This window comes from Ictalurus furcatus, chromosome 2, assembly GCF_023375685.1.
Source record: "Ictalurus furcatus strain D&B chromosome 2, Billie_1.0, whole genome shotgun sequence".
Taxonomy (NCBI): Eukaryota; Metazoa; Chordata; class Actinopteri; order Siluriformes; family Ictaluridae; genus Ictalurus; species Ictalurus furcatus.
The window spans coordinates 35,913,824-35,930,889 of record NC_071256.1 but is presented as its reverse complement, the minus strand read 5'-3'; the positions used below and the strand labels follow the sequence as shown (position 1 = coordinate 35,930,889).

The following is a 17,066-nucleotide window of genomic DNA, read 5'->3' as shown; positions in this document are numbered from 1 at the left end:
GTATTAGCATTAGCAGTATGGCTCACATTTAATCCATTGCAAAATGGTTTTTTTTTTTTTTTTCCTTAGACCATGGTTGCAATATTAATAGCCTTGTTGGTTTTTTTTTTTGGTTTTTTTTGCAGTTTTTTTTTTTGCAGTTTTCAACTGCGCCTGCACTGTCTGTGTCTTCTTAATGATGGTCATATACACTGATCAGCCATAACAATAAAATCACTGACAGGTGAAGTGAATAACATTAATTATCTCATTACAAAAGGTGGGATATATTAGGCAGCAAGTGAGCAGTCAGTGTGTGTGGGGAGCGAAGGCTAGCCCATCTGGTCTGATCCCATAGAAGAGCTACTACAGCACAAATTGCTGAAAAATTTAATGCTGGCTATGATAGAAGTCAGGTCAGTTCAAATTTATTTATAAAGCACATTTAAAGACAACAGCAGATGATCTAAAGTGCAGTGCAAAACATTCTAAATCATGGGGCAGTGGAGGCTTTGGGGTTAAGGCTCTGGGTTACTGATCTGAAGGTCGGGGGTTCAAGCCCCAGCACTGCCAGGCTCTGGGTTACTGATTGGAAGGTCGGGGGTTCAAGCCCCAGCACTGCCAGGCTCTGGGTTACTGATCGGAAGATCGGAAGGTTCAAGCCTCAGCACTGCCAGGCTCTGGGTTACTGGTCGGAAGGTCGGGGATTCAAGCTCCAGCACTGCCAGGCTCTGGGTTACTGATCGGAAGGTTGGGGGTTCAAGCCCCAGCACTGCCAGGCTCTGGGTTACTGATCGGAAGATCGGGGATTCAAGCTCCAGCACTGCCAGGCTCTGGGTTACTGGTCGGAAGGTCGGGGGTTCAAGCCCCAGCACTGCAAGCCTCTTTTTTACTGATTGGAACGTCAGGGGTTCAAGCCCCAGCACTGCCAAGCTGCCACTGTTGGGCCCTTGAGCAAGGCCCTTAATCCGCACTGCTCCACGTGCGCTGTATCATGGCTGAGCATGTGCTCTGACCCCAGCTTCCTGACATGCTGAAGTATGCAAAGAAAAGAATTTCACTGTGCATATGCATATGTCATCAATAAAGACTCATTATCATTATCACATTAAACAACATTATAACACAAAGAATAAAAATAAGTTTTAAGAGAAGATTTAAAAATAGTTAAGAACCACAGAAAAGACTCGATCACCCTTTGTCTTAGTACGACAACGGGGGACAGATAAAAAAAGTTGATCACATGTTCTCAATGCTCTAGTAGGAGAGTAAAGGTGAAGAACGTCAATGACATGCTGTGGAGCAGAATCAGAAAGAGCTTTGTATAGATAAATTAGAATTTTTAAATCAATTCTAAACTTGACAGGAAGCCAGTGAAGAGATGCCAGAATATAGGGTAAATATGCCAGAATATGATCCTTCTTTTTGGTCCCTGATAAAAATCTAGTTGCTGCATTTTGCACAAGCTGCAGACGAGATAAAACGGATTGAGGATACAAAGGTGTCAGAACACACAGTGCATCACAGCTTGATGTGTATGGAGCTGCATAGTCACAGACACAGAGTGCCCATGCTGACTCCTGTCCACCACCTAAAGCTCCTACAATAGGCACATGAGCATCAGAACTAGACCATGGAGCAATGGAAGAAGGTGACCTGGTCTGATGAATCACGTTTGCTTTTACATCATATAGACGGCCAGGTGCATGTGTGTCGCTTACCTGGGGAAAACATAGCATCAGGATGCACTATGGGAAGAAGGCAAGCCAACGGTGTGATGCTCAGGGCAATGTTCTGCTAGGAAACCTTGGGTCCTGTCATTCATGTGGTGTTACTTTGACACATACCACCTACCTAAACATTGTTGCAGACCAAGTACACCCCTTCATGGCAACGGTATTCCCTAATAGCAGTGGCCTCTTTCAGCAGGATAATTCTCCCTGCTACACTGCAAAAATTGTTCAGGAACGGTTTGAGGAACATGATAAAGTGTTCAAGGTGTTGACTCGGCCTCCAAATTCCCCAGATCTAAATCCGATCGAGTGTCTGTGTGATGTGCCGGACAAACAAGTCCAATCAATGGAAGCCCCAACTTGCAACTTGACGGACTTAAAGGACCTGCTGCTAATGACTTGATACCAGATACCACAGCACACCTTCAGAGGTCTTGTGGAGTCCATACCTCGATGGGTCAGAGCTGTTTTGTTGGCACAAGGGGGACTTACACAATATTAGGCAGGTGGTTTTAATGTTATGCATGATCGGTGTAATTAACTTAGGTTGTTCAAGTGTTGCAATTGAACGTGTAAAGAACTGAATCCGCCTCCAACCCCCCATTGTCACCAGTACTTGGTTCCAGCATTTTTTAAAGAGGGAACCAAAGCGACTTTGCAGCATAAGATCCAGCTATATTTAAGAGCTGTGTAGAACGGTTAGAGACGCTGATGTGAAAGGTTTACACCAGGGGTGTCCAATCTTATCCGGAGAGGGCCGATGTGGGTGCAGGTTTTCATTCCAACCAAGCAGGAGCCACACCTGATTCCATCTGTTTAATCAGTTGTTTTTGGCTTTCATTAGACGCAGGTGTGGCTTCTGCTTGGTTGGAATGAAAACCTGCACCCACACCGGCCCTTTCCGGATAAGATTGGACACCCCTTGTTTACAGGGAGGCACAACCAGTGTTGCCAGGTGTGCAGTTTACCCACTTTGTAGTAGATTAACAGGAAATGTGCATCAGTGGAAATAAGGCTATATATATATATATAGCCGGGTTATTTAGTGCATGAATGTATGAAATCACTAATCTATAATTATATGAGACCAGTTTATGACATCAGAGATGAAAGAATTGTTTAGGGAGAAAAAACAAAATTTGATTTCTAATTTATTTAAAATATATATATTGTGTGACACTACTTTGAAATGCTGAGATTTGGATCTGGACTGGTTTTACGGACTTTCATTTTTTTTTTTCGTCACTGCCAACATCTGGCAACCCTCACCACATGGAAGATGAGATCATTTTGAGATCATTTTATGGCCTTGGTGAAAAATGGCATTTCTATACATTTTTTTTTTTTTAATTGAAGGAGAATATAGTTTGTTACAGTATGATGGGGTATATAACACTGCAGTGGTTTGCAGATGATTTACGTCTGAGATATTTTTAAATTACCAGTCTGTGAGTGTGTACACCGTACATGAAAGGGTTCAGTAAAAGGCTTGGAATAACTGCTAGTACTTTGCAACATATTTAGTCACACGGTGAGATTTTTGCCCTTGTTTCCTTCTTTTCACATCTTTATTTAAACAGAATGAAAAGAAAGAAATAAACAGTCTCCGTTTTCAGTCCTATTGACGTGCCAAACTAACAGCAATCTGCTCCTCTCCTGGCATTTAGCTGCACACATCCCACAGCCAGTCAGCCTCAAACGAGAGAAAGTCATCGTCACAAACAGGACCTGACACGCGGGCGGCAGCCAAGATTGTCACTCGATCAGGAAGTGGGAGAGGCGTGTGAATAAGCATGTGTGTGTATGTGAGTGTGTGTGTGAGAGAGAGAGAGAGAGAGAGAGATTGTCTACTGGCTACAGAGAAAGAGCTCATTAGGTTGATACACCTCTCTTCACTGCTAACCTGCGCTCTGTGCCTTCGCCTCCTCACTCTTTCAGCGTCTCTCTCTATTTATTTTGGCTCCCTATTTATTTTTTCTCTTCTGTTTCCACACCATCTGATTTCCGAGAGAGGCTTCGAGGTGTCACAGTGGATCATTCTGTCTATCTGTCAAGCTCCTTTGACTCCATCAGAAAGCCCCCTGTATCTGTATCCCAGCTCAGCTCACACACAAACACACACACACACACACACACACACACACACACACACACATGGTTTGTGTCATGCTGCTTTGGTGCCAGTATCAGGATGCAGCTGATTAGTCTGATGTCGCTGCGTGTCACACGGAAGCCGCCAGAGGATGCATCACCGCTGGAGGAAAGCTCATTTACACCCGGATTTCTGTCTGGCAGTCAGTTCCTCACTTCCGTCTGTCCTCAACAGTTCATTTCCATTATCTACTGTATCTACACTATGTTTCTCTGATTTCCAGGCCTGTCCGTCAATCCGTGCTTCGCTAACAGCTCAATAGACGCGAAGAGAAAAAAAAAACTTTCCTGGCAAAACATCCGCTATAAAGGAGTGAAGGTCTGGTGTCTTCTAGATAACAAATGAGCGACGGCTCAGTGATGCCACACACTTTCATCTGCTCCACGTATCAACAGAGAACCGGTCCGAGTTCAGAGCTGTCAGAGTGCGAGGACTGAAGCCACCCACCCAGCAACTCGTATATCTTTCGAAAGCGAGTGCTCCCTCATAAACGCGCTTTGAGTTTAATCATTTAAAGGTTTTTTTTATGGTCTTTATTTACATCGTTCATGGTCACAGCAGAGAAGAGAAGAGAAGTTGCATTTTTTTTTTTTAATTGACCACACAATATTTTTATTATCAGCTTCCACTAAACAGTTGAGATGTCTATTGACGGGAAGATACAAAATGATTAAACACGAGCAGACGACATGAGAAGAGAAGAGAAAACATGGAGAGAAAAGATGAGCTGGAGAGGAAAAGAAATGATGAATGAACGTGATTAGATTACGGTAAGCAAAAAAAAAGAGAGAGAAGAAAAGAGACGCGATGGAAAAGAGAAGAGGTGAGATTAGAAAAGACTAGAAAAGCCAAGCGAGAAGAGAAGAGAAGAAGAAGAGTTGGAGAAGAGAAGAAGAACAGTTGGGGAAGAGAAGAAGCAGAGATGGAGAAGAGAAGATAAGAAGAGTTGGAGAAGAGAAGAAGCAGAGATGGAGAAGAGAAGAAGAGTTGGAGAAGAGAAGAGGAGTTGGAGAAGAGAAGAAGCAGAGATGGAGAAGAGAAGAAGAAGAGTTGGAGAAGAGAAGAAGCAGAGATGGAGAAGAGAAGAAGAGTTGGAGAAGAGAAGAAGAGTTGGAGAAGAGAAGAAGCAGAGATGGAGAAGAGAAGAAGAAGAGTTGGAGAAGAGAAGAAGCAGAGATGGAGAAGAGAAGAAGAAGAGTTGGAGAAGAAGAAGAGTTGGAGAAGAGAAGAAGCAGAGATGGAGAAGAGAAGAAGAGTTGGAGAAGAGAAGAAGAGTTAGAGAAGAGAAGAGGAGTTGGAGAAGAGAAGAAGAGTTGGAGAAGAGAAGAAGCAGAGATGGAGAGGAGAAGAAGAAGAGTTGGAGAAGAAGAAGAGTTGTAGAAGAGAAGAAGTAGAGATGGAGAAGAGAAGAAGCAAAGATGGAGAAGAGAAGAAGAGTTGGAGAAGAAGAAGAGATGGAGAAGAGAAGAAGCAGAGATGGAGAAGAGAAGAAGAGTTGGACAAGAAGAAGAGTTGGAGAAGAGAAGAAGCAGAGATGGAGAAGAGAAGAAGAGTTGGAGAAGAGAAGAAGAGTTGGAGAAGAGAAGAAGCAGAGATGGAGAAGAGAAGAAGCAGAGAAGAGAAGAGATATATCCTGGACGAGCCCCCAGAAAACTGTTCGGATTTGAGAACAGAGAATCTCCGGGTCACGATTCTTAAGAAGAGAGAAAGAGAACGTAAAAAAGAAAGATGGCGCCCTCGCACCGCCACACACTTCCCGCACCAAGCTTAGGAGAGTTTGCCGAATGACACACGGATACGCAAAGTTCAAATGGCAAGATCTCTCATTTATTCCAAGAAAGGCAGAGTATATATCAGGCTTGACACACAACACATACAATGGGCTAACTATTCATTGGTGGGGAGGAATGGCATATTTGCATATATCAGTATAAAACAGGAACAACTCCATATATGGTTTTTAGGAAGTCGTAGGAGTACGGGCAAATGTTATTCAGGAAGGTATGTAAATGCACGCAAATGGTATTCCGGTAGACAAAGGAATGTGCAAATGGTGAGGGGCTTCTTCTGTCCACACCAGAGTAAACAGAAAGGCAAAGAAAAAGGTGCCAACACAGGAAACATATCATACATATATACACACACACACAAGACATAAGATGAAAAGAAAAAAGAAAGAAAAGCAAAGAGAGAAGGAGAAAAGAGATGACTAAAAAAAGAAAAGTAACAATAAAAAAGAGAAAAGAAAAAGGAAGAAGGGTAAGGGGAGGAGAGAGGAGATGAAGCTGGTGTAGTAATAAAACTGATCTGCTGTTCACTCGTCTTTATGTCAAGCAGCTCACATCTCTATCAGCGTATCAGAGCCGAGCTATCTCTTTCTACTGCCCAGGTGTGTGTGTGTGTGTGTGTGTGTGTGAGTGTGTTAGATTAAGGTCTCACTGCCCACCTTGTCCATTAATTGGGAAAGTGTCAGAGAGAGCCTAAAGTCTGACACACACACACACACACACACACACACACACACACACATACACACCACTGTCTTCGCTGAAGAGTTTCCCATTAGTGTCGCTTCTTTTCTCGCTCACTCGTACTATCTCTGTCTCTCTTTCCGTACTCCTTACTTGACTTCTCCATTACACGTCTGTTTCAATTCGTCATCTGCAGCCTCCTCACTTCCGTCTCCTCTCCTCCCTTTTTCCCTCCCCTCCACTCTCCTCTCCCCTCCCCTATCAACCCCTCTCCTCCCCTTTTCCCTCATCTCCCCTCTCCGCCCCTCCCCTCCCCTTTTCCCTCCCCTCTCCTCCTCTTCTCTCCACTCCTCCCCTCCCCTCCCTCTCCTCCCCTCCCCTTTTCCCTCCCCTTCCCCCTCTTCTCTCCACTCCTCCCCTCCCCTCTCCTCTCCTCCCCTCCCCTTTTCCCTCCCCTCCCATCTTCCCTCCCCTCTTCCCTCTCTCCTCTCCTCTCACCACCCCTCACATCTGCCCTTTTGCTTTTTCAATCACTTCATCCATCCTGTTATTTTTGTCTGTTGCTTTTCTCACTCCTTTATCCTCAGCGTACAATACTCCTCCTCCTCCTCCTCCTCTCCACCATGCATCTTTCTCGTTCTCTTCCATTTTACTCCTGTGCTTGGAGAGCAAGAGCTGCGGCTGCTGTGCGCTGGGCTTTTACACGAAGCTTGTTCCATTAATGCTGTCAGTTCAGTTGAGCAGCTGACAGAGTTTTTTTCAGAAGATCTGTTGGAGTAATAACCCACAGCTTCTCTCTCTCTCTCTCTCTCTCTCTCTCTCTCTCTCGCTCTCTCTCTTTCTGTCTGTGTCTCGCTTTTCTAGCTTCAAAAGAAATGAAAAAAGTCCCACTTGGAAGCACTCTAACACTCTTTCTGCACACACTCTTTGCGTATCTGTTCCACTTTGGGCCAAACTTGGTGCTTGAATGTGGCTCCAAGGTTCCTGGCACCATTGCCTTTTTTTCCCTTCTTTCTACCACAGTGCTGTTGAACTCTTGACTCTGATTGGTCAGAAGGTATCGATAGCATATAAAAGAGAAGCTGGCGAAGGAACGCCATAAATTGTAATGTAATCGTTTATATGGTGAAGTGAAGTTTTCTGTGAGGAGCTGTTTGTTTAACAGTTATGGAAAGAGCCAATACTGCAACGTTAAGTTTTCTGGCACTGGTTAGCTTAAAGAGAGGGGTGAGGGAACGACTGTTTATAGCTGTTATAACACAAGCGCTAAAGGAACTAACCTGTCTCACGGATGTCCCACAACGTTAAATGTAAGTACAAATGGATAAAAAGTATGCTGTGTTGTTCTTTGATTGTTTAATAGTAATTGGCAAATTGCTGTGGAATGCACTTACTGTATACACTGAAGGAGACATCGCGATAGGGTTACTAATCAACATATAAACAGGGAATAGGCGGGTGCAATCACGGAACTATTGGGAGACAGACCTATGATAAGACAGAAGGTGGAGGTAAGACTGAGTAAAAGAAAAAAGGCTGTGGTGGGATTTGTGATAATTCCTCAGAGGAGGAGGGTACGGTGGCTTAGTGATCTTAGCCTCACACCTCTTGGGTTGGGGGTTCGAATCACACCTCCGCCTGTGTTCTCAGAATCTGCATGTTCTCCCCGTGTGTCAGGGGTTTCCTCCAGGTACTCCGGTTTCCTCCCCCAGTCCAAAGACATGTGCTGTAGGCTGACTGGCATTTCCAGATTGTCCATAATGTCTGATTCGATGTATTGGCACCCCGTCCAGGGTGTCCCCCACCTTGTTCCTTGTTCCTGGGACAGGCTCCAGGCTCCCCGTGACCCTGTGTCGGATAAGCGGTACGGTAAATGGATGGATCTCGACCGGAAATCCTGATGACTCACCATTCAGGATGCGCAGCTCCGGTATTTTTATTTCCACCTCAGTGCAACAACGGCTAATAAGAGTTTCCATTTCGTCGTCGTGTAAAACTAAATAAAATTCAGACCTTGGCAAATTCTTCCCTACGTTTTACTACGGTGATGTCTTGCTATGTCTTTGGCACACAATACGATGGATTCATTTGTGCAAGTCCAGATGAAAAACCGAAACAAAACAAAACAAAAAAAAAAAGCTGCAACAGCAGATTTAGTGCTAAAAGAAAAGGTTACTCCAATTAAAGGATTGCGTCGCACGGTGCCGTTTTGTTCTTTATAATTTCTGTGGTTTGACAAGGTTGTCTTTGTTCTCCTTCCAATTACCAGCAGAAAACAAGAATGCCGCAAAACCAACAAGCTCATTACGATTACAATTCCTCTATACTATTCATTTATTTCTGACTAAATCTGTGGACAAACATGATGCTCTTTTTTTTTCCCTTCCATACAAGACAGTATCTTCACTCACTCTCACTGTTTCCAGTCACAAATCTGATAAATAAAAATGTCAGTTTATTATTTTTTTTTTTACAAGGCTTTGATAATGGATTATAAGGAAATAATACAGTAAACAAAGAATGAAGACAGAATCAATGTTCTGTTCGACCTTTTTGTCTAACAAAACTGAGGATCCTGAAGCGTCTTTCATTCATGTTGATTATCCCAATAATTTCCCAATATCTGAATGCTAATCACTTATCGCATAACACACACTACTCTGGAGCAAACTCTGATCTATGCTCATACATAAAAACTATCAGCGGCTGACTTAATATTAAATATCGATTGTAATCTTTCAGTTGCATGCTGATGTACGGCACACGCTCGATACACTGTCGCAGGGCAAACAGAGTCATCCTGAGACGTCCGAGCGCTGCTCGTCACGAGGGACGCCGTGCCCTTTACACTGTCTATTTACAAAAAACTGCATCATGTGCTGACAAAGTCTGTGCAGACAAAGATAACAACTTCCAATGAATCACACTTTATGGCCTGTTTATGCACCGGCGGGGCCTGGCGAGGCGCACGTATCCCTCGAGCTCGTTCGCCTTTCTCTTCCGAAGGTGTTTCAGGACCACATCGAATTTATACGGAATGGATTCGTTCATTCAGCTCGGCTGGAGAGAGAGAAAAAAAAAACCCAAACATTTATAATCATGACTATTTAGATTGTATATTACTTTCTAAACAGAGTCAGGGAAATAAGGGCAGCGTCTTCAGTCTGTAGGGAGCAAAGCTCTTATTGAGCTGGGATTACAGGAAACAGAATTCAATCACACATCGAGCACTAAGCCTCCATCGCTAAACACAAAAGGTGAAGCAAAATCAAAGGACGCTTGATTAATTAAGACGTGTTTTGGTCCACTGGTGTACAAGCACCCGCACATTTATTTTATTTATTTTTGGTCTTAATGATCCTGAGTAGAATGGAACGAATGGAATAAGTTAGGAACGTGTTTCACGTGACTGAGAGGTCGAGTTTTTATTTAAATATCATCCGCAGATAGAAATGTAATGAAGACCGGTGGAGGAAAACAAGTTAGTTCCTGTTATCTCCTATGTTATAGCAGCTAGAAATCTGCCTCTCGGTTCTTTTAACGCTCTTGACGTTAACGATACCAGAAACGTGGCTCGTCGTGTTACAGAGACGCCGCAAAGTGTAAACTCTTCCGTCCTGAGGACTTTTCTCGTTTCAGAAACCTTTAGGAATGTTACAAAGTGCTGACACTGGAGACTCCTTCCATAACATCTGCGTGTGTTTCCAAAAAAAAACCCTCACTGCATTAACAATTATATGTTTATTTTATGATGTGATAAATAACAAAACTTTGGGGGGGTTAGACTGTTTATTATTAGGCTCAGAAAGAGCGCATTTAATATAAACCTGTGATGTGCTGAGTTGCTATTCTAGAAAAATTACATTACATTACATTACATTACATTACATTTATTCACTTAGCAGACGCTTTTATCCAAAGCGACTTGCAAATGAGAAAAATACAAGCAAAGTATCTTTATACTAAAAGATATAAAAAATTAATCAATACTTTTTTACCTGATTAAACAATCCGATTCAGGAAGTCAACAAGAAGTCAATGTTGTGGATTGAAGTCTTATATTATTATATATTATACCTATACATGGAATTTCATAACAATTCACATAACACAAAAAAGGTTAAGATTATAGCCGTATATACAGTAATATGCACAAGGGACACAATGGAAATGGAGATCGCATATTTGAACCCCAACGATGCCAGATCAACCTGGTGTCACACTGAAGCTAAGCAGCGTTGAGCATGGCCAGTACCTGGATGGGAGACCTCCTGAGGAAAACTAAGGTTGCTGCTGGTAGTGGTATTAGTGAGGCCAGCAGGAGGCGCTCACCCTGTGGTCTGTCTGGGTCCTAATGCCCCAGTACAGTGACGGGGACACTACACTGTAAAAACAGCACCGTCTTTCGGATGAGACGTTAAACCGAGATCCTGACTCTCTGTGGTCATTAAAAATCCCAGTACATTTATGGTAAAAGAGTAGGGGTATAACCCCGGTGTCCTGGTGAAATTCGCCACTGGTCCTTCTCCATCATGGCCCCTTAATAATCCCCACCCCTGAATTGGCTACATCACTCTCTTCTCCTCTCCACTAATAGCGGCTGGGCGTTCTGGCACACTATGGCTGCCGTCGCATCATCCAGGTGGATGCCACACACTGCTGGTGGTTGAGGATATTTCCCTCCATACTATGTAAACCACCTTGACTTTCTAGAAAAGCGCTATATAAATGTAACTGTAACTAACTAACGATACCCCAGCCATCTGTGGCCAGGAGATAAGAGAGCAAAATAATGGTCTCTGGGTGGGAAGGATGCTGTACTCTCTCTCATGTCAATCACAGCGAGCGACTTTAGCCATTTGTGTGCATCTGTGATCTCATTTATGCAGAAGAGGGCATTTCCTAAATGTCTTACGTCACCATGCGTCTCAGTTTGAAAAGATGCAGTTGGTTGCCTTCAACCAACATCTCGGAAGAAGCACGTGTTTGCCCCACCCTCCCCGGCTAGTAACTGTCATGTGATAAGGGAGGCTTAGCTAGTGGGTGGGAATTAGCATGACCAAATTTGGAAAGAATGTTCAAAAAAAAAAAACTGTTTTTAAAAAAACCTTTTAATTTCATTTACTTGTTTTTCATGACATTTGCTGCATTATTTTCATTAAAGTAACAACAGCATTGACACTAATACACAGTCCTTTTGTGATGGATTTGACTGTGTAGGTATAGTGGTATAGGTAAAGGTATAGGTATAGTGAATTGCACGGGTAGGCAGGCAAAATTTGAAAATGTTGGAGTCCTTGGAAGGTCTGAATAAAAAAAAAGTATAATAATAATGTTTTCGAGTCGAGTGAAAGTCTGTATAAATAGCCTGAAATGAAAATGAAGTACAGTTCTCAATAATAACATCTTATGAGCCACGGGGAGTCTTGATCTGCCGATTTACAGTTCATCTTTAGTGTGTCACCGACCCAAAAAGGTCTCTGTAAGGTTACTTGGGAAATTTACAACCATCCTCCATCCAAGCCAATTTTGGACCATCACATATAAAGATAAAATGCCCTGTTATCCCAAGTAACCATTGACTAAGCCAGACCTGACAGTTTTATGGGATGCCGTCTGGCTGAATAGCCAGACAAACCCCAGCAGCCCCGCCAAAACACACAAGAGTAATCCAAAAATGGAAAATAATCCATGCTTAATTAGGGATGTAATCGAACACGAATACATTAATCAGAATGAACGGATAATATGTTCTGAACAGATACGAAAAGGAGGAGCACTATTCCTTTTGGGTTTGTTTTTATATACCATATACCACATTCATTAACATTCCTTCTCACTCCCTAGTCTTGTCTCTGCCCTGTTTTGTCGTTTGTGTATAACCCAGTCGTGTCCAGCTGTTTTGTCAGTTCATAATTAGTTCATTTATATCATGTTACATCTTAGTCCTGGTCCAAAGTCTTACCATGCACACTTGTATTCTTATGTCAAAGCCATGGTTTCTGTGGGTGTGTCTCAGCCAGCTCCCTAGTTCAGTATTTAGTAAATCAATATATCGTGTACACGAGTTGTAAAGACCCTGTCTTACTACATATTGGGACACCGAGAACTAAATGTCCTGCATCATGACTACGTACTCATGTTGTAAAACATCGCCAGAAATTAAGTTTTATATGCCATTTATATGTTACGTTTTATATGTCATATAGATTTGTTAGCTTAATCGCATGTATTTCTGTGATATGTCAAGCAGGATCGTAGGCAAGCTAGTGGATTTTTTAAAAAAAATTATACTTTGACACTTAAAAGTCGTTAGACTCAATCAAACCGTATATAGAACGTCAAATAAAGTTACAAATCGCTAACGTGAGTAATTATTTGAGAGCTCCAACAACAGTAACAAGCTACTTGCCTTTGTAGCTGAGGGTTCATCGGCCATTGTTTTTCGAGCTGAGAGGCTTCAGAAAACATGACGTCATTTGAAGTAAGGGAACATAGTGAGCATAGATGCGCCCTGGTTTTGGTGGTGCGTTATGGGAATTTTTAGTGAGTGAGCGTTCCAGTGCACTAGAAGGATTTTTGCAATTGAGACAGCCCTTAAAATGGCCGACTCCCTGATCAGTGTCCTGACTACTGAACTACGGAGCTGGTTGAGACGCCCCCTGTGTTTTGTGTTGTTTTTTTAGATCTGAGCACTTCCTGGTTCAGACCCTTGACTGTTTTCCCATGTTGCGATTATGGATATGCCTTATTTATTTTTGACAGCCTGTGTTCTGACCCCAGCATGGCATAATGATGTCATTTAGTTGATTTGTAGACCATTCGTTCATCCGTCCTTAGTAACTCCCGGGTCAGAGTTTAAATACGGCTACCGAAAGCCACAGAATCGATTCATCTACTGCAGGCTAGTACAAACAAATATAATAGCTGTGTGAGCAGGATTAAAGAAAACAGTACAGCGCATATCTCTAGATGAGACAAATTATGACCTGGAGTGATGTACAGATGTGGCCATTAAAAATGCGCGAAAAAGAGAACGTGATCCTGCAGTATGCCGCGGTATGTCATTCTGTCAGTCAGCGCTGGTGAGACAAGACCATCAGGTGGCCGTCGTGTCACATTCTTCGAGCGAGCAAACTGATTTCTAAAGGTGTAGTGAACACGACATGACATTATGTTGAACGGTTAAACGAATTCCCTCATCTTGATTGACGATATGTGATTTAAAAGCTAAGGCTCTGATTTTTTTGACCGCTGTTTTATTATAGTGTGCTATGCTATAGGTTTAGAGTTTTCTTGAGCACGTCCCGCTCTGAGCAGGCGGACCGACTACAAGAGCAGGTTTCAAAAATAAAGTCGTAGCATTATGGGATTGAGATCATCATGTCGAAGCATTATGAAAACAAAGTGTCATTTCTAGAATAACACATATGCATGGTAGAAAAACGGCGTGATTATCACAACGATAGGAAGCCGAGCCAGCAGCTTAATCAGTGCAAGAAACGGATGGGTTTTAGTTCAATCTGACTTCAGGATTGGGTTCAGCAACAAAGAAATTCCTTGTGTTTTTGACAAAGACTCTGACAAAGGGGATTTACCACTATTATCACCTCTCAGGGACACAGGACTCCCCACCTCACTCGCACCTGTCTGACATCAAAGTAAAGACAAAAATAATTTTTTTCCCATCCACAGCAGACCGGGCCACTTTAAAGCATCAAAGCCATGAGAGGAAAGAATTAATAGCGTTTACAAAAATATGTAAATGGTCTGTACTTATATAGCGCTTTTAGCCAAAACACTTTACACTGTGTCTTATTCACCCACACACCAATGGTAGCAGAGCTGCCATGCAAGGCACTAACTTGCCATTGGAAGCAACTTGGGGTTCCGTGTCTCTCCCAAGGAGGCTTCAGCACGTGGAGTCACATGAGCCAGGAATCGAACCGCCAACCCTGCGATTAGTGGACAACCCGCTCTACTACCTGAGCTACAGCCAGACATATTCAGCAATTATTTTTTTATCAAATGTTTAAATTGCAAAGAGTACTTTTTGTCAGAGTTGTTATTTTCTTACGGTCTGACATTAACATAGCAATGGCTTCAAACAAGAAGAAAAGAAAAAAAGCCTTCTGCTATGGAGAAGTTAATTAAGGCGATCCCTAATTGCCTTCCAGTCACGGGGTGTAAGGCCGGGAATTTAATTCCAACCGTCTCTGATAATGTTTGCCGCAGGTTGTTAGGCGTGGCATTTTCCCCCTTGGAGCCATCAAAGTTGACGGAATCTACCCAGTCCTGGTAAATGTTATGTGGTGTTAGACTCTTAAAGAAAAGTACAGCAAAACGTTTGAGCCTTGGTCTCCCATCCGGTCCAGCTGAATCTAGGTAACGTCTTTTTTCTTTCTCCAGGTACACTTGATTTAAACACACATCAGGTACAATCACTCCCAGGAGAAGATTGTGGTGTTTTGAAGTAGTGTTTAGGGTTTCTGGCAGTCTCAGACAGAATGGGGACATTACTGAAGAGCGCTCAGTACCAGATCACTCAGCAGTTTGTCAGCCAGGAGTGCAGGCAGTAGTGTGTAGAGGTGTAGAGGTCTCAGATGGAATGCCTAAATCACAATCCCTAACGTGGCCTGGTGGAGAATGTCCGGCACGCATACGAGGACATGACCATATCTCAAACGATCGCTCACAGTCACTGTGGGTAGCCGAAGTCCCTCGTGGAACAACCGCAGGACTCTCAGCTGTGGATGAGGACTGATCAACTGTTGGCGGACGGGGTGGATTTGTATTCTTCTCATCCAAACGTTGCTCCGACAAACTAATCCTTGATTCCAATTTAATCAGACTTCTTGCGAAAGCCAAAATCTGCTCATTGGAGATCCTGACTGTTGCTGAGCTTCAATCAGTCCAACCTGTAGAAGGCAAAACGAATGAATAAATAAACAAACAAACAAGCAAACAAACAAACACAGAATTGTATATGGTACTATCACTTGTCAGATGTTCGTTAAAGTTCGTTAAACAAGCCAAGTGATAGGTGATAGGTCTTTTTGCAGTCTGCTGGATTTCCTATTCAGCACTCTATACAGACAAAATGCACATCGGCCAACACTTAAGTATTGCAGCGTCTGAACTAATATTAAAAGCACTCCAACAATAAAAGTGCATGCTGTAATTACTCTTACCTCTTGCCTCCATTGCGATGTCATAGACTGCAAATCTGTACAAATAACATGACCTGGGTAGAATTTTGTATGACTCTCAAAGTTTGATGCTTCTGCTCCTCGCCTTCAATTTGATAAGCCAAAAGATGACAAGCTTCCTTAAAGAGGATAACTGCTTATTAATCGCCCAGTACATTTGCATGTGAATCCAAAGCTACTCATAAGCTATTCAAGCTACAGTAAGTGAGCATATGCATTTTACTCCTGGATTGCCCAATTAAATAAACTGCATTCCTTTTGTGGTACTTTCACTCACTTAAAAAAAAAAAAAAAAAAACATTCTTGGCCACAATTGTAACTGGTGGGACGGTGAAAATAGGTTAGTAAGAAATGATCAGTTGCTCAATAGGGCCCATTATACAATTCCAAACAATATAGTAACATATGAACAATATTCGTTCAGAATGGATTGGAAGTACATGAAAACCCAACACCGTCACATGATCTGAGACGGAAACGGAGAGATACGTCTCCAGCAAGCGCAAAAAACGGATCGACGAGAAGGAGACGTTTCACGACGTCATCTTCACCAGTGAAACAACAGTGGCTTTGGAGCGCTTGCCGCCATGTCGTTCCATAAGACGGGGAGAAGTGTCTCCAAACCAAAGTCAAAACACCCACTAAAAGTTCATGCGTGGGGAGCAATATTGAAACTAGGACCGGAGCCTGTTGCAATCTTCAAAGGGATAAGGGATCATTCTTTCTTTGAGGATGCGATTATAAAAGTAACCGCAGCCCCATATATTAGGGATAACTTCAGAGAATACCACCGTTTTTGGGTTTTTTTTTTTTTTTTTGTTATCCTAAGCACACAGTTGCAAGAAGAGTCATTGCTGAAGAGGGTATAAACTGGGTTAAGACTCCCACTGAATCCCCGGATATGAATCCAATCGAGATGGTGTGGCACACTATGAAGGACTACATTTGGAAGAAGGCTAAACTGACAACAAAGTCTGACTTGGTTGCTGCCATGAATAAATTCCAGAAACGGCATAATTATATCAACAGACTGTTTAAAGTTCTTCCAGCTGTGGTTGAGCATTAGGGTGGACACACTGGCGTGTAGCAGATCTTTTCCAAACTTTCAATAATTTTACCTTGTATATTATGTTTCCTGTTTAGTTTAGATTTGCTCAAAAAAGAAAAAAACCCAAATGTGAATTAACAATAATTTGGGATTGTACTTCATTCCTACATTAAATATTAAGTACACCGTCTTGACCCATGTGTTATTTCTTACAGTAGCTCTGCTGACGGTAATATTATTCTAAAATGTAGAAAAAATACTACAATACAACGCCGAAATGTGTGTGGAAAAAACCCCCAAAACTTCAATTTTAATAAAATAAATTAATGGACGAAATCCTTCACTACTTCAGTGTGTAACTGTTGGGTTCCAGAAGTAAAACACAACAAACGCTCACTCCCACGAAGCACTGAGTATTACGTCATTGAGTCGGTGTTCCAGTACCTCATCACCACTTTGCATTGAAATACAAAA

The 17,066-nt window shown here is 42.5% G+C and overlaps 1 pseudogene; it reads left to right on the top strand.

Moving 5' to 3' along the window:
• LOC128617747 (uncharacterized) overlaps positions 1–16,631 on the top strand; it is a 49,765-nt pseudogene extending 33,134 nt beyond the window's left edge.
• Positions 16,632–17,066: the final 435 nt, after the last annotated feature.